This window comes from Mixophyes fleayi, chromosome 4, assembly GCF_038048845.1.
Source record: "Mixophyes fleayi isolate aMixFle1 chromosome 4, aMixFle1.hap1, whole genome shotgun sequence".
Taxonomy (NCBI): domain Eukaryota; kingdom Metazoa; phylum Chordata; class Amphibia; order Anura; family Limnodynastidae; genus Mixophyes; species Mixophyes fleayi.
Window position 1 is genome coordinate 165,135,518 of NC_134405.1, and position 18,486 is coordinate 165,154,003.

General features: G+C 39.6%; 1 protein-coding gene and 1 long non-coding RNA gene across 7 annotated transcripts in view; one reads left to right on the forward strand and one right to left on the reverse strand.

Moving 5' to 3' along the window:
- Positions 1 to 3,816: 3,816 nt before the first annotated feature.
- On the reverse strand, positions 3,817 to 7,222 carry LOC142152289 (uncharacterized). Its single transcript, XR_012691314.1, has 2 exons — positions 6,369 to 7,222; positions 3,817 to 5,956 (listed from the first exon to the last, which is right to left on the reverse strand). It is a non-coding gene; the product is annotated as an uncharacterized LOC142152289 (long non-coding RNA).
- A 93-nt stretch (positions 7,223 to 7,315) lies between these two features.
- Positions 7,316 to 18,486, forward strand: part of KMT2E (lysine methyltransferase 2E (inactive)) — a 61,383-nt gene continuing 50,212 nt past the window's right edge. For 5 of the 6 annotated variants that reach the window (XM_075208764.1, XM_075208768.1, XM_075208770.1 and 2 more), the window contains exon 1: positions 7,316 to 7,919. The gene's annotated coding sequence lies outside the window, so the exon portion shown is untranslated. The remainder of the gene's footprint in view (positions 7,920 to 18,486) is intronic. The other variant, XM_075208765.1, reaches the window with a different exon arrangement.

Consider the following 18,486-nt stretch of genomic DNA (forward strand, 5'->3'; position numbering starts at 1 on the left):
AAAATCCCGCTCTGGGGAATACCAAGTTGTGGGGGGAGCCTCTCTGCTCTCATTCCCAGCACTGTTTGCTCTCTCACTTTTCTGGCCAGCGAGATCAAAGTTCCTCCCTCCGCCTCAGCGGGAGGACTTGGTATCTCCCGGTAACGTTTGCTCACCGGTCCGGGCACAATGCTCTATGCAGGAGGCAGCACGGACCTGTCAGGAGAAATTAGTGACAGCCTCATCAACACGTGGTTGTCACTGCCTCTAACTGAAGAAACCTTCTAATTTAACTGAAATGTTCGGAGCAATGCTCCGTTTAGTCCTATGGGTGCAAGTGCTGCTTACAGCACTTACCCTGTCCTAAGTAAAAATAAACAATAAATAAAAGAAAATCTAATCTGACAGCAAGTACAGCAGAGCAGTACTAAAAACAGCCCAACTTCTTGGACACTTAAATAACACTAATGAGCTACAGGGGTTGCAGAGGGGAGGAGCTTCTGTCAAGTTACATTAACAGTTTAATTAACTATTAAATTGCCAACTCCATGTGCCATCATACAACCCCCTCCCCATGGTAGCAGTGTCCCACAGATTGGATGAAAGATAAACATGTTTACACTTCATCTGGGTACCATTTTTCAGGGAGTAAAATTGACCCAGAGATTCATGCTGTTTAATTGGAATTAGTTCATCCTAAATGGAGAGAACAGTGTATTTCTTTTTGGTTGTCATTCAGTGAATTATATCGTTATTTTTTTTACCAAATGTTTTTTTTTTTTTTAATGGCCAATTGTCAGATATACTATTATATAAATAATGGAACTCCTGAGTCCAGGACATCTCCTTGATGAATTCCTACATGACAAAATGTGTAGGGGGTTTGGCCTGGCATTCATGTCATAATTCTGAATGATCCACAGCAGGGTAAGTAGGATTTATCCTGCAGTCTCCCTCGTTCCATCCGCCTCTCCTTCTCTGTGCTCCTTCAAACGTGCGCTGAATACCCACCTTTTCCTTAAAGCCTACCAACCATCCACATAACCCCTTCATCTCCTACACTCGCTCTCCCCCTTGCCTCATCTGGCTCCCCTTGTGCCTGTTCTGTTTTCCCTTCCTTAGGACGTAAGCTCACATGAGCGGGGCCCTCTTCCCTCCTGTCTCCCTACCTGTTTTTCTGCTCCGTGTTTACTGCATTAGCCTGCCTGGATTTTCTGAAGTATTGGTATTTTTGTTTATGGTTTTGTACTGTTTGTACTGTGTACGGCGCTGCGGAAACCTTGTGGCGCCTAACAAATAAAGGATAATAATAATAATAATAATAATAATAATAATTGGTGGTAATCTGATGTGATTAGCATAAACCATAAGCTCTGTTCATTATCTGGTACAAAGATCTTCAGATATTTCATTGCACATTTGGACGCCCGTTTTTTGTGTTCTATTTTTAGATCATTCTAACCCTGAAACGAGCGGGCTACTTTCTAACGCAAGACCTGAAAGATTTATTTGTGTTTTTCGATAGAAGGACACTAGTGGGGACTTCTAGACCTAATTGTGTTCGGTTCCTATATCTATTTATGTCATAAAGGTGATTTTTTTTTTATGGGATGCGCACCTTATTATTTGTGAAATATATTTTACCATGTAAAATCATTACACTACAGAGTAAAAAAAATAGATTTTGGCAAGAAACTGGAAAAAAAATCAAAATAGACATAATCCTGCAGTCTAATCTTGTGAGAAGGATTTTCTAAACTTGAATACTTTTTGAGTTCTTTACAATTTTTTAAAAATTTAGCACCAAAATATGTCTAAAATCTCAAAGTTGCAGGATAGACCAACTGCCCTTCTTTCAGACATATCGCTGAAATTCACCTAGCTAACACATAGCTAAAACAGAAGATGAATGAATAAGAATCCTTATGGCATTCTGGGCCAGTAATAAACACAAAGGGAAATGTTCACATAAGGACTTTGTCAGAGACTATAGGAAGTAAGGCCGACAGTGAAAAATATGTTAGAAATTACTATACACCATAAACTGACGAAAACTGAAGATACGTGCGGTGGATAAGAGGAGAAAGAAAATGGCGGGACGGCCCTTTTTTTCAAATTTGTGCATCAGATACTAGCTGTGATTTTTTTTTAGTAATTTAAAAGAAAGAAAATAATACAAGCATTAAATTAGTTTGCAGGTTTTACAACAGTTATCTGTTCATTACTAGTCAAGATTGTTCCCCAATAACTTACATTTTAGATAAATATTAGTTACATTCATTCACAAACACGTTATGGAGGTCAGATTTTGGTACAATTGGGGCAAGGAATATACAACTTGTAGGCAACAGGTGGTCAAATTAAGTTTCACCTGCAGCCCCTTCCAGGTTTATGAAACCAATCTGTTATGCATTGAATAAGCCAGACTTGTCAACATAGGAGACGTTCTAGGACACATGATCAGAGCAGTCTTTTCCGCATTACATGACCTCACACCAAAGGATGAAGAGGGAGTGCAGATCAAAGGAAGAGTACAGTGCAATGTGCACCACATGCTCCCCCCCCTTCACGGGAGACCGCAATACCTGAGTCCTGAGTAATATAAGGGCACTTGTTGGTCAGGGTGGTATTAGTGCTAATAATGCTTACTAATTAATTTGTAGTGGGTGTAGTTTGTATCTGTGTCCTGCAATCATGGCATCACTTCAAAAAGCCCTCTCATCAGCCTTCTCATGTGAGATACCCCTCACACAAGCTTGGAAACGAGGCCCGATACCAGGAGCAGGTCTGACCTCATTGGGTGTATTGTCAGGTCTAGAAGAAAAGGAAGATTTCAGCAAGGAAAGTTTCACAGTTGGCATACCTTAACAGTGACAATGTAATCTTCATATTGTTACCAAAATCAATAATGCAGCAAGTTTTTTTAACCTCATTAATCAGTTAATACATTTACATATATAAACACCCTGGTACAATTTTTAAAATGTACAAAATAGTTGAGCTACATTTAAAAATATATTTGAAAGCTAAGTAATATGTTTGAACTGAAGATGTCTGATTAAAGCTTAGATGATCTGGAAACATGCATTTCCTGTGCAAACCAAATTTCATGGTAGTCTGTGCATTTGATAAAGTTGTATTCATAGTGCAGCTCTATGTTGTGGGCAATAAAACACTGTCTAATACAGAAGCATTTCTGAAAAGTACGAAAATGAGTGACACAGAGATAAAAATTTGCCAAATGTTTAACGTGTGTATAAAAGCAAATAAACTGAATGTGTGAAGGTGAAGACTTCTTTAAATATACTGCAAAACAACCACCAGGTGGTGCATGACCTGCACATAATAGTTTTGCAGCTGTCAACATGATGGCTGCTTCTCCATACACAATATCAGAAAAGAACGAAATATTGCAAGCCAGAGCAAAGTCAAAACTAGATTTTATGGTGACAAACACAAGTTTGTTAAAAATCCATAATGGAGTCTTTTAAAGGAGCAATGAATAAAATACATATGTCTCTAGCAGTCACATTAAATAAAGTTTCAAAACACTTACTTTTGCTAGTGAAGGGAAACGGTGATCAATTTTGCATTTTCTGGAGCAGAGATTAGGGCTTGTTCACAGAGACATTTATTTTGTGTGCAATTTTATGATTTGCACAAATCAAGCACAGAAAAAACATCAGTGCTTAACTTCTATGCAGCACCATTTTCTCTGGTCATTTTTTCCCAAGCATGCATCTGTACAAATTATGTGCACAGGGAAGATGCATACAGAATCCTTCCTTCTTTGATCCATTGTGTGATGCATATACAACCACACACACACACGCCTAGGCAAGTCCTAAAGGTTACATTTATTCTGTAACAACAAATGGCATTTTGAAGTCTTGTCTGGCACGTTCCGAAGATATGTTGTTACATCCCACAATAAAACCTTGCAGTAGGAATCAATTCCTATGTCCACGGGAATATCAAGGTTGTTTATGCAGAGCTACATCAGTCATAATGATTATTGGTTTTTATGATAACCTATTGTCTTGTGTGCATGCAGCATTTCTAAGATGTACATTTACACATGCTTGTTTGTGAGAAGTTACGAAAGGCTGTCACAATAAATCATGATCCTTTTGGCAGCTGCATTTATACACAAATTTACTCCTGATCAACCTTCTATGGGCAAATGTGTAAATAAACCCTAAGCCCCCCCCCCCCTTCCAAGATGAATGCATTTAACCTCTGCCAAAAATGTATTCATAACAAAATAAACAGTTTGTATACAGTGTTTAGTCATGTGCACAATGTCCTTTACTGTATGTTGGTTAGGCTACACTTAAACAAAGCTCTAGCTGAAAATAGATCACTGATCCCTATGGTAAAAACACCCTCAATACACCCCAATATAATTTTCTCATGAATGACAAAACAAACAAGTAGCGTTCAAGGACTCTGAAAGGATTGAAAAGCCACCTTGGGGCCTCAAAGTTGACCATCCATCTCCGTGAACAGTGTCTTTTTATGTCCATGTCCAGAGGATAAATCTACCAGAGCTCAAACGATCCCTACTTTTTCCATCTGTTCACCATACAGTGCACATCACTTGATCTTACATAGCAGTAGGCACAAGCCCTAAAACTTCCAGTAAATTAAAAGATTTGTTTTAAAAACAAAAAGTTAAAATGCAATGTATACTCAAACAATGGCTGAAAAAAATCAACTAGGAAAGATTATTTTAATAAAAGTCAGTAGAATATGATGAATACATGTCAGAGCTACATTGATGAAATCAGTAGAAAGAAATAAAATACAAAATCATAGGATATTTTTAAACCCATACTTTTTAGTAGCATTTACATTTTGCAAGCCTTGTACACCTAGGGACTGAAAATGTGGGCAGAGCTTAGATTGCTGTTTTTTCATAACATAACCATGGTGTTAAAAAAAAAAAAAACCTGACAAAAATGACTGCCTGCACCCCATGTAGCCTAGAAGCTGCAGAGCGCTATAGATGTTTGCTATGGTTAGTAGCAATTTTCAGCATTTGTTTTATATAGCTAATTTGCGGTTTTGTTTTCAAAATGTTATGCTAATTTGAGAAATGTTCCATGTATATTAAAAGGCAATTTAAGCAGCAAAACTAGTTCAGAATTCTCAGTCAGAATCTACAAGAAACAGACATTTGGGTGGAAGCTCTTTGATTATCTCTGCTCATTTTACAAATCTAATCTGCCTTCCTCCATTCTCAGACCCAAACTGTTTAGCTATGAGCACACGTCTGTTTTTATTTCCGTGCCTCCTGTTTGTTTCTTTTATGGGAATGGAAATCTAACAGACACTTGCCTGTGGACATGCATAAACATTAGTAATTATTAGAGCTAGGATGGGTGAAAGATGAACGCTATGCAAGTAGGTTTCCCCTACATACACATCATAATGAAAAACAAAAATTCTTATGATAAGATTGTGCACAAAGTGCAAATATGATAGATTGTGTTGTCCGGCTACAATTGATACGAAATCACAAACATAATCTGGAATTAATATACAAAATTTACAGAGTAAAACATTCCATTAACGTTCCCTGAGACAGATGCTTTTTTTATTTTGGTAAAAGGAAGGTTGCTGTAAAGGCACTGCTGCATCACACGGCCCAGCACCTGGGGAGTTAATACAGTCTCAGAGCCTATGTACAAGCAGAGTGGCGTTCACTAATCTAGAAAATGGTGAACTGTAGTCCAAACTGAATGCCCCCACCCCCAGCAGAAATAACTTCTTCCTCCCCCACATCCGTCTCTAACCACTTGATTCCTGGCCAAGCCCTATTACCAGGCAACCCGAACACGTGACCAGCACAGGACGTGCGTCCCCAGCACATCTCCCAGAGCACCATATTAGCGTGACGCACTCAGAATTCACTGTCCCCGTCACATTAAGTTGCACTGGATGGAAAAGACCACAGATACGCGAATAATGTTCTCTGTGGAAAAGAAGACACGGATCAGTATGGGTTAGGCACTAAAACACAGCATGCGGCAATGCAATGTACTCAAACTCGATGTTGCGTTGTTATGTAATGGCGCCGAGCTCTCCTTCTGCACCCGCATCCCCCAGAAGCTCTTTCTCCTCCCACCTGCTGCAGCATGATGTCACGAGTAGCCAATCACAGGCCGTCGAATAAGCACCACTACAGCGCGTATTGGCTGCTTACAGCTGGCCTCGCCCCCCAACAAACAACAGTAAAATGACAACAAGGTAACACGGCGCCATTGTAAGCCATCTACAAGGACAACCTAAGAATTATGATAACACAGAACTGAACGCTTATACAGGGACACAGTTTAATAACCACTCAACAAATACAATACTTGGTGCGGCAAATGTCCATTCACCATCTGTTTCTTTTTGTCACTTGGTAGACATAGATGGCAGGATGGTGATGATGTTGGTAATAGTACACGACGAAGCTGCTGCAATATATTCTTCAGTCCCATCCGTTCCCTTCTCTCTCCATGGAGACAGAGCAGTAGTCTGCAAGCTTTAATCATACGCCTCGAGTTTGCGCACTATTGTCAGCGGCCCCTGCAACTGCTGCACGGGAGACCCCAACACCAGCTCTCTTAGCTAGAAACACCATGGTGATAAGCGCAGAGCTGGGTGAGGAACCGCCTCCATCTTCCCCAATTAGAGCAAGCATCGGGCTATCTAGAGACTATTGAATTACCCACCCATTTTCCAGAGGGACTCCTGTCGAGGCTGTCTCACACACCCACCTCCTGCAATGGTCACTGGGGACAGCGGCGCCGAGCCCTGGGATGTCACACTCATGTTTAAAGGCGAACATACTACACTACATTGGTGTGACTGTCACATACATGTAGATATGACAGCTCCTGACCAACGATGCAACAGCCAGATAAAAGCTCACCAAATGCTATGTTGTAGACTGCAGAATCTATGTACAGATGCTCTTGTATAGCGATAGGCTCTGCGAGTGAATTGTGCTATGTGTATAATGTAAATATATCGTATATTTGTTACTGCGCAGAATGTAGTTTCTAAATGTATACTAAGGGTATCGTCGATGATGTCTTGTATGCCCTTTAATAGATTATATATGGTTAGAAAAGTTCTCCGCTTAGTAATGTATATGACAACATGGCGGCTCGCTATATATCCCCCCTGCATAGCTGAAGAATGTTTAGATACTCTCGATATGGTATATACGCCTATTTACATCATTAAATAATGTCTACACCCTTCTTTCACTCCACCCAGGTTGCAGGGACATTTCTTTAAGGCTTCCACAGACATCAGTTCAGCATTGAAAGGCTTCGCCATTAAGTAAATTGGCATAGACAACACCTACCGATATATTTTTGATGTGAGGAGGGTGTGCAGTTTTGATAGGTCATGCTTGTGCCCACAAGCAAAATGGCGTATCTTGTGTTACTGACATCGGCATTTTGCTTGTGGGCAAAGGCTCCAGCGGCTGGCTCCCCACACCCGCAGCAGTCTCAGTACTGAGCCCCTGGTAGCCGGGTGAGGAATCCCCGTACAAGCAGCCGACGCCATTTTCCAGAGAGAGGCAGTGACATAGAGCCAGCGTAGGCTGAGACACGGGAGGAGCGGGGTTTGTACACATTGGGGCTGCAGTCTGCAAAAGCACTGCAAACACCCTTTATATTTGTGTCACCGACTATCATTTCTTTCCCTCCTAGTAAGGTTAGTGTTGGTGTCTTTTGATATTTTAGTGTCAGTTCTGTAGATCTGCCTAACGGTCCCGGGTTGTTCCTGACGACGCTTTTCCTGTCACCCCACAAGCTGCTGGGAGTAATATTATTCAATACTTCACAGCAGCTGATCACAAGATCACCTTTTAGGGGTGTGTGTCTGCGGTTTGCTTCAACGGTGTCTTGTTTCCTGGCGTTTGCACATTTTAGGTAAGTTTGCATGTCATTTATTATAATCTGAAAGTATTCTCTCCACAGGGCACTTGTGTGCAGTAACGAGAGCTTATTTAAAGTGTTTTGCTCTATATGTGTAAATAGTTTGGTTGTTCTAAACATGTAACTATTCTTGTATTTTGTGTGCACAGACCTATGTGTATGTGCAGTGCCATATATGCTCTTTTGAGTGTTTCAGCCTTGTAGAGAAGGGTCCGTATACGATAAATATGGCGGGGTTTATGGTCAACATAGCTGTATTTGGCAGTGTTGGAAGGGGGTGGGTAGGCACATTGGATTATTCCTCTATGTGCTGTATGCCCCCCTTTTTAGTTTACATTTGCCTGTAAACGGATATACTGATCTTGTCCCTTATTGCACACTAATCCAATATGTACCCAGACTGGTACCTTTTTGTTTGTCAAATAAAGCATTTCCTTTTCAGGCCTTTTCTGTTTAAGCCTTGTTTCACGATTGGAAACTCATAGACTACTTCAGCTACAAATGTTTAAACCAACTTTTGTGCATTTAATGCTGTACTTGATAAATTGTTGGTGTGATGGTATAGACAAAGGAACATTCTTTGCAAACTGTTTAAGTTAATACTGTAAATGCCCTACACAAATGTATTCCCCTTCCTCCAAAGTATATCTGCATGTGTTAATAAAAGGCTGTTTCTGTGACTGTTTATAATAGCAGGGTATTTTTAGGTAATGCTGGGGCTGGTGTACGTAGAGTGCATAAGAATCTGTTTTCTTAAAATATTTTATATATGCATTACCAATATAGGGTATATGCAATGAATGTGGCTAATATTTTAATGTACCTTCAAAAAGAAAGCATTTTCTTATTCTATATTGATTTTGGCAAATATTTTTTATGTACTTTTCTGATGTGTATGTAAATGGAAAACATGGATATGATGCTTGGGAGGTCTGGTGTGTGTACATCCTCTCTCTCTCACACACACACATACATACATACATACACACACCCTCTGCAAAGCTGTAGGTCTTTCCAGGGCTTTCTGCTCTCAGGCTGCAGACATGGATGGGGGAGGAACAAGCAATCCTGTGTGTGTGTGTAAGCAGGCCAGCTCAGACACAACACCAGCACACAAAGAAAGGGAGCACCATGCTTCAGTCAAACCCCCCATTAAGTAAATAATCAGTCGCATACCTCCCCATCATTCTATAAATTGTTTGGACTATGTGTACATATTATGGCGTGTATGCCCCTCCTTTTGTGTTTCAGAATACATTCTATCGCATAACCTTTAAAGTGAAGCGTAATATGTAGTCGTCTCTGTGGACTGGTGCAGTGATATGACTTGCTTGATATTATGTCCACCACCCCCTTTTCTCTAAACTTTGTTGTTAAAAACAAGGGTTTTACTTGTTAATCATGTGCAGTTGTTGCTTGTATTTCCCTTTTTGTCCTTTGAAGAGACTAAAAATGGCGGCCCCCGGCTGATGTTGTAATCTAATCAGCTCGGGTTCTCCACACCCCATGCAGTACATATGTCTGCAGCACACATGCGGTACAAGGCAAACATTGTTTTATTTAAATAATCACTTTAATAAATTAATTGTATCACATTGAGCTGTTATAATGTAAAGCAATAAAGTGAGACTAACACTGAAAAGGATAAACACACCTCACTGTTTATTTATTTTCTGGGAGGAACTGGTCAAGTCCATGAACAAGCTATTTCAACTTGAAAATGAAGGCAGCAAAGCCTAGGTGCCTTTTGCTGTGGATGCAGGGGCCAGCTAGAATGGAGTGTATTCTTTTCTGTATATTGTCTTCCTGGTGTAGTTTAACCCGTTATTATCCTGATGGAGCTGCATCACACTGCAGTATAATTTGATTCATACCTCTTGGGATAGATACTGTGTTTTAAATGTACATATAACTATTGTTTACAGATTGTAATTACCGATATAAATAATATTTTGGTTAGTGTCAAGGTATGGCATTATTGGTTTTGTATCCGAATTGGTCTGTTCAAATAGAATTTTTCAATTTTACTGGTTTAACATGAGTGAGGGTTCTAATTTCCAACCATTCTTGAATCTACTGGTTATCAAAAAAGTCTGGTAATTTTTTTTAGAACATTTTGCCAGCTGTTCGTGTACTTGAAAGCTCCTTACAGGTTTAGGTTGCTTTTGAGGCCGTAATAAAGTGACTTGAGACGTTTTTGTTTTTGTTGTTTTGTTTTATCAAATCTTACCTCTAGGCCCCTCAACTTAAGCCTCCATATCATTGTTCAGCTTGACCAATGTATTTGATGGAGATCTGGCTGTAAATCCGTAAGGGTCCAGTGACCTTATTACTTCCATCCTTATGGCTGCCTGATTGTGCGATGACTGCACACAAAGGCCGATAATGGCAATCTTCTGACCGCAGTTACTATTAATTTTGATTGAATCAATATGACACCTCAGTCGTTTTGAGACCACAGATGCTGCAATATCAGATCAGGTAAACATTTTAGAAGCTGGCCATGTCTACATCAGCAAATATTTAATAAATTAATGTTATATAATGTGCAGTTGGGCCATAAACTAAACAATGGCAGATCTAATTTCTGTGTTTGCAACATTTGAGTCCCTGTTTGTATAGCTTCTCAAAAAAGCTGTTGTTCTAAAATCAATTTTACAAAAATAGAAAACTAAAAAAGAGGTAACAGTATTTAGTTTTAAAACAGGTAAGAGCTGATTGAACTTGTTGAACATTTGTCTTTTTTTTTTTTTCAGCCTTGCTACTTATGTAATTTTGCCTTATGATTTTGTCTGAGCAATCTAGCTCTGTCCAAGTGTTACGCCTAAGGCGCTACACATATGTTAAATATATTTCTTCTGGTAGGTTCCAAATAAAAGAAAAAAAAAAAAAGAATAAAAATACAATAATGGGACTCTTTTGGGAAAGTTGAAAAAAAGACACCATGGCAGTATGTTTAAAAACAGCGAGTGTTATTTACTGAGATTTGCTTTTATTGTTTTGCTAGTACTTTGTACATAAAAGTTCATTGCTGGTTGGTTGCTATGATGTTACTGTAGCTTTTTACCTTTCTAAAATGTTAATAAATAACCTTACTGTCTTTGAAGATCTGTCTTCATGGTATATGTGTATGCTGGCAATTCTGATCCTTTAAGATTTTATTGGATATACCGTACCTCTTCCATTTTGAATTGTTTTGGGGTTTGGCTTTTAATTTGAGCACCATGTTATGTAACTGTAAAGATGTTGCTGTTGTAATGTTTGTGATTTATAAATAAAAAATAATTTGATATAATAAAGGGTTGAGTTACACAATACAGAGTGTCCAGGCCCCATTCTTTTTCTCTGTTTGGAGTTCTCCCCCCCCTTCCCCCTTCCCCTGGTTCCAGAGTCTCTCAAACAAGAATCTCTCAAGCAATTTTCACATAAGGCCATACAGGATAGTTATTGGCTCAGTGAATTTAGTTATAGATATACTTTGTAATTACCATTATTGGGAAGTCCAGTCACAAATGCACAGAAGCGTAACCGTCTGGATACTCCTCCCATTTGACCCTTGATATTGTTGGAGTTTGTTTTATTTTTTATGCAACACTTGTGCAGGTGCCACACCTGCATAGAAATGGATTATAGGACCTAACAAAAGGATAAAAACAATCGAGATAAGGCAAACATTGGTGATAGAGGGCGTTATTTGCTACAACAGTGGTTCCCAAACTGTGTGCCGTGGCTCCCTGGGGTGCCTCAGCAATCTCACAGGGGTGCCACAGACAGGGCTTTTGGTAAGCAAGGCGGGGGACTATTTAGTAATTATTTTGGCTTATGGGTGCCTTGAAAAAATGATAGAGACCCTAAGGGTGCCTCGAACTGAGAAAGTTTGGGATCCATTGTGTTACAACATCCAAGTTGATTTATATTTATTATTCCATTCCATGTAGCAAGATTGACCAGAAATATGCTTCCAGCCCTGCTGTCGACCACCTTGAGCATGGATTTAAGAATGCAAGGGGGATATAGATGAGTGTGTGTGATGCACAACATGCATGATTGCATCAAAGGTCTAGTGACTTGTTTACACTTCTCCCTTTTCTGTACCATCAGTTTAAAACTCAGGTCAAAACTGGCATTATGGCAATGGTGGAGTTAATAAAGAGGCTGGTAAGTGATGGTGTATGCAGGAGCAGTGTACCTGGTTTAGTAGTATACAATGGCTCTCATTTAGAGTTGGGCGAATGCCAATTTCTTTTGCGTAGGATATGCATTTCCATACCAACCGCACAAACTTTATGCATATAATGTACTGGTTGTTATCGAACCCATGGATCCAGCGCTGTGAGGCAACTTACCAATGTGCCTCCCCTATTTTAACCAAACCACACAATTGTTTTCATTCATATCCCCAAAGAGATGCTGGTTATGTGCAAATATGTTTTTTAGCATCCATACCATGTTAATGTCAAGATGACAATAACATATGTCTGCTAAAAAATTCTGCCTACTTCCTTAAAGTGAAATTGAACTGATTACTCTTGATTCTTTCACATCTAGCCTCCTTTCCCTATTTACTTCCAGATGTAATGATACAGACTAGGAAAGAAATGAGTGCTGCAGAGAAGCTGATACTGCTCAACTATAAGACAACCAACACTTAAGATCATCATCATCACCACCATTTATTTATATAGCGCCACTAATTCCGCAGCGCTGTACAGAGAACTCGCTCACATCAGTCCCTGCCCCATTGGGGCTTACAGTCTAAATTCCCTAACGCACACAGACTAGGGTCAATTTGTTAGCAGCCAATTAACCTACCAGTATGTTTTTGGAGTGTGGAGGGAAACCGGAGGAAACCCACGTAAACACGGGGAGAACATACAAACTCCTCACAGATAAGGCCATGGTCGGGAATTGAACTCATGACCCCAGTGCTGTTAGGCAGAAGTGCTTACCATGAAACCATCGTGTTGCCCAAGATAATTTACCAATCGCGATTATCAGCATCTAGAGAATTGGGGGAGGGGGGCATAATAAGTAGACATCTTTAAGATTCTGTACAATATTGTATGGTGCACAAACTGAAGCCTTGTTTATGTTCTGTACTGCAGTATCCGATTATAGAAATGACCAAATGAAGATACTCGCTAAGCTTCCCAGATTGAGTTCTGAGCTGTATAATACGTCAAGGGAACAGTTCTGTATGAGTGTGTATGTGCTTAACTGTAGGTGTTTTGTTATCCTACTCAAATTGAGTTCTGAGTCCAATAACATTGCTAATTTCACAATTAAGAATAAATGTGTTTAAAATAACCATTCACCTCAAAAGTGCTTTGGTTTAGAACACGAATATTAAGATAATGTCATTTTACAGACAAACATCAAGATGAAGGAAATTGCAATGGTGGACAAACCTAAGACCATACCAATTCTTAGTGTATGTTTGTGAAAAGTGTAAATGTTGTGTATTGTTATTACAGAACAGTTTATGATTAAACTTAAAAAACAAACAAACTTCTGCTGAAAATACTATATGAATATTTTCAGAATTATTTTTTTTCCCGTTTGTCACATCAGGTCTGTGTTACAATCCACAGTCCTTGTAGCCTAAACCGGCGGTTCCCAAACTGCGCCGCGGCTCCCTGTCACAGGGGTGCCGCAATCGCCCTAGAAAAAGAAGAAAAAAACGTATCCAGCGTCGGATCCTCCTCCTCACTGACTGCCGTGCGTGACGTCATCATGTCCGGCAGCCTCAGTGAGGAGCAGCAGCAGAGAAGACGTCCGGGAAGAAGGTAAGTGAAGGGGGACACAGAGAGGGGCTGAAGGGGGACACAGAGAGGGGCTGAAGGGGGACACAGAGAGGGGCTGAAGGGGGACACAGAGAGGGGCTGAAGGAGGGGGACAGAGAGGGGCTGAAGGAGGGGGAGAGAGAGAGAGGGGGGCTGAAGGAGGGGGACAGAGAGAGAGAGGGGGGCTGAAGGAGGGGGACAGAGAGAGAGAGGGGGGCTGAAGGAGGGCGGACAGAGGGTGTGAGGCGGCGAAGAGGGGGACACAGGATGTGAGACGGCTAAGGGGATACGGAGTGATATGATAAAGGGGCACAATGTAATGGTGAAGGGGTCTCAATACATCTTACGTCATTTTGACCCAACTACTTAAAAAACGGGACCACCCGGTAATTATTTTTGCTTAGGGGTGCCTTGGAAAAATTATGGTGACCCGAAGGGTGTCCCGAGCTGAGAAAGTTTGGGAACCACTGGCCTAAACTATAAAAATACATAGGTGGTCCTAGCACTAGACAATAAAGAAATGGAGAATCATTGCTGAAAAGCATTTTCCTTATTGGGAAGGCAGATTTGCATAACCTTCCTTTCCCTCCAACCAGAGGTGGATCTGTTTTTTCCAGGCCCTTGATTGTCAGGTACAATGCATTTGATTGGAGGACCACTTCTTTTATAGTCTCAGAAGAGTGGTACGCTAACACTTGGAGTCTCAGCTATAGAAATGATGAGCACCGCCACAGACCCAGACATCAGCGAGACTTTTTCACTCGGGACCCCTCCTGTTTGTTCAGTGACACTGCTCCTGAACTCTCTTGTGCAGGAGGGCTTAACTGACCAGCACCTCATGATGAGCTATGTCGAGTTCTGTGGCTTGCTGACCAGCTCCTCTGCAGAAATCCTTTTTATTTTTTCTTAAGACAGCTGTGGCAATTTCTTTATGAGTATGTTTGAGTGAGGAGGAGTTGTACTGTTCACGTGGCTACATCACCATCTGCATCGGCGTAATTGTCTGGGTGAAGGTTGTTTGCAAAAATTCGGTGAAACATAGTTATTCTATGTTTAACTAGCACAACTGACACTGTTTTACTTCTGTTTTCGCATCTGCGTTTGCTTCCTGTGAATGATTATGCTGAAGACATTGGTGTATTTGCTGTATAAACCAGTTGATTATGCATGGTATGTTGGAAAATCCAGTGGCAGATGACCACTGCTGGATATGTGTGTAGTTAGCTTTGTCGATAAGTACAGTTGTTTTCATTTATTTTTACAAATAGGCAGATTTGTATTATGTCACAGTAAAGGACCAGGAATCCTAAAATATATATATATATATATATATATATATATATATATATATATATATATATATATATATATATATATATATATATATATATATATATATTTGAGGCTTACCAAGAACTGTCTCTAGGTCACATTCATTATAAAGTAAAGTATTTTCAGTCTTCCCTTCTGGAACTGTTTTCATAAATATCAGTCATTGTGTAGCTGAGTATTATAGTAGATTTGTAAGACGGCACAGTGCTCTGCAGCGCCGTACAGTAGTTAAAATAGGACATACATTAAACAAGGATATACATTAAACAATGCAGACATGAAAACAAAGGGTATAGGACTCTGCTCATTAGAGAGCTTATATTCTAAGTGGAAGAGCACATAATTGAAAGAGGAGCGAGTTTGACTTGGGGTAGAGATTGGGACAGCTGGGAGGATGTATTAATGTAAATAGTATCATCAGGGACAAGGTAAGCTTTAAAAAAAAAAAAAGGGGGGGGGGATTTAGATAACATCTAAAGACTTGAAGGTTGTGGGAAAGACCTGAGTGTGATATGGAATTCCCTAAGTGGGGAGCAGCATGGAAGACGTCTTGTAGGTGTAAGAGTTGGTTACCAGAGTCGAGGCAAGGTGCAGAGGTTGATCTAAGAGGGTGGCAGGGAGAATATTTTGAGATGAATGAAGGTGTGGTGGTGTTGAGAGCTTTGTAGGTAAGTATGAGTAATTTGAATTAGATTCTGGGGGACACAGGGAGCCAGTGTAGGGATTTGCAATGTGGTGCAGCAGATGTGGAGCAGTGAGAGAGGAAGATCAGTCTTGCAGTAACATTTAGGATGGATTGAAGTGTGGATATATGGGTGTCGGTAATGCCAGATAGTATGAACTTGTATCTGCATTAGTTACTTACCATTCTCCCAGTATGCTAGGATAAGAAGTTGACGGGATATCTACAACGGTTCAATCTCCAGTACACCTGCCAGGTCACATTAGGATTGCGCCCCAGCATTTAGATCTTGCAGAGATGGTGGTCAGCACTGGAATTGCTGCTTCTGCTGAAATTGCTCACTTGTTATGAATTTGTTTACAGTATATTTTTACATATATTACAAAATATTTTCTGCACAGCTTGTAAATTTGTAATTTATACTGCTGGCTCCTAAATTTTGGATAAACTTGTCCAGGTCTGGACTAGGAACGAAGTGTTACTTTCTTTTAAAAAGGGAAATCGTTTTCTGTAATAAATTAAATAAATTTGTGTGTGGGACTTAGATCTAATTTTGGTTCTGTAGCTCAGTATTTATAGTTGTGTGGTTTTTTTTTTTGGTTTTTTTTTATTAATCTTTGGGGGGTATTGAATTGTTAGCGTTAATGAAAAAAAACGAGCGCTCAAAAAATCTTAGCGTTAATACGGTAATTACTCGCGGAATTTCAGCTCGCCGCTCAGCGGCGAGCTGAAATTTCGCGAGTAAACTACCATATTAACGCTTTTCGTGCGCAATATTACTGTATAAACGGTAATATTTTTTGAGCGCTCGTTTTTTTTCGTTAACGCTAAGGGGGGTATTCAATTGTTAGCGTTAATGGAAAAAAACGAGCGCTCAAAAAATATTACTGTTTATACGGTAATATTGCGCGAGAAAAGCGTTAATACGGTAGTTTACTCGAGTAATTACCGTATTGAAGATTTTTTTGGAGCGCTCGTTTTTTTCCGTTAACGCTAACAATTGAATACCCCCCTAACAATTGAATACCCCTCTTTGTGTTCTTGTTATCCTTTTTGTTATGTACCACATGACTTGGTTTAGAATGTCTCTGCCTCAACAAAGTAGTGATTTGCACTCCTATTTATTCATCAGATTAGTCAGTAACTATATCAAGGAGGTTGGATTTGTGGTCATAATTTAGTGCGTCTGCTAAAAAAACATATTGCGTGATTTTGCTACACCTCTGCACTGAACCATTTTGTGTGCTGCTTTGTATTGCATCCATTTTTTTTATTTTTTGGGAATGGAGATCTAATAAACAGCTGAGCTTCATATTCCTTACTTTAAACCCCGAAACTACTATTTGCCACAGACAGACGCAAAAACAGAATGCTTCTGAATATATTGTACTCTTTCAGTGTTGGATCAAGGTCAGGCAGTCTAGAGGGGAAATTGCTATAGTCAAATTGATCACTCATCACATTTAGGAAGTATGTTTTTAGGTAGGTTGCACAGATGAGAAAACCAAGATTTGGTCAGTAATTGGTTATAAGGGTTGAGGGAGACCATTATGTCTCTCCCTTCTTTCCCATAGAGCATTACAGAAAGGTGCCCCTGAGCAAGCATAGGGCAGTCTGACTACTTAACTTTTCAAGGCCCTGAAAGTACATATGATTAACTGTTTGTAGGCAAACGGCCATCATGAATAACCTTGCATAGTCCTAGGTCAGAGGCAAAAAGTCTATTAATCTGTTTATTATACACTAAATAAATGGGACTAACTAAATATTTGCTATTTATAAAAATTTGATTGAAACCAAATTGTGTGCTTCTACAAGTGGGATGGTTTGTTTATTAAATGCTGGTATGCTATGGTGGATAGAACACTATGTTAATATACATTAATTCTTTATATTACACAAGGTAAACATTGCAGTTCTAGATTTTCACATTGTAATAAAGTATATCTTTGTCAACAGTCAAATAAGGCAGAGGTTTAATCAGCAAATTCTCTTATCATATTATCCACAAACAACATGTGATAAAAGCAGTGGCCAATTTGGCGGCTACTCCTGGATGGTCAGCTTTCACCAATCCAGTCTTTCGGCAGGTGAGCTTAGCAGTTCAGTGGTACAATGTTTTCTGACCACACGTAGATATATTCATTCATTGGGCAGCAGGAATTATCCACTGGCCCAATTGATGTCATATACTGAAATACTTTGCAACTACAGTGGCACAAAACTTTGCCTGTTTCGATCAGTTATTGAATATGCCTCTGTTTTGAAAATAGTGTAATATTTTGGTAGAAATAACTGTTGAAAATCTGTCTGCAAAAAAGAGCTGGCTTCTACAATTTCATGTTTCCATAAATATTAAGTATGCCTAAGAAGAAAAATCTGGTTCACCTGTTTTTTGTTTGTTTTTTTGAGCAGCAATGTTAGTAAATGACCCACTGTATGAGAAAACGATAAAAAAGCTACAAAATGGCTGTGCTGGTGCTTTTGTGAGTGACTTGAATAACTATGAAACTTGATAACTATATACACATGACTGTCGAGATAAGTAAAGATATCATTAATTGCTTGGCCTCAAGCAAAATCTTCTTTTCACGTTACTTATAGAATGATCGGGAGAAAAAAACAAAACACAGGCTTACGAGTGACACAATAAAAGTTTACTCGTGGTGTTGGTTCCAGTAAGATAAATGCTAGCACTTGCTAGGTACTCCATGTCCGTATAAATAAACTTTGAAACTGTACTAACACTGCTTACCAGACTTCT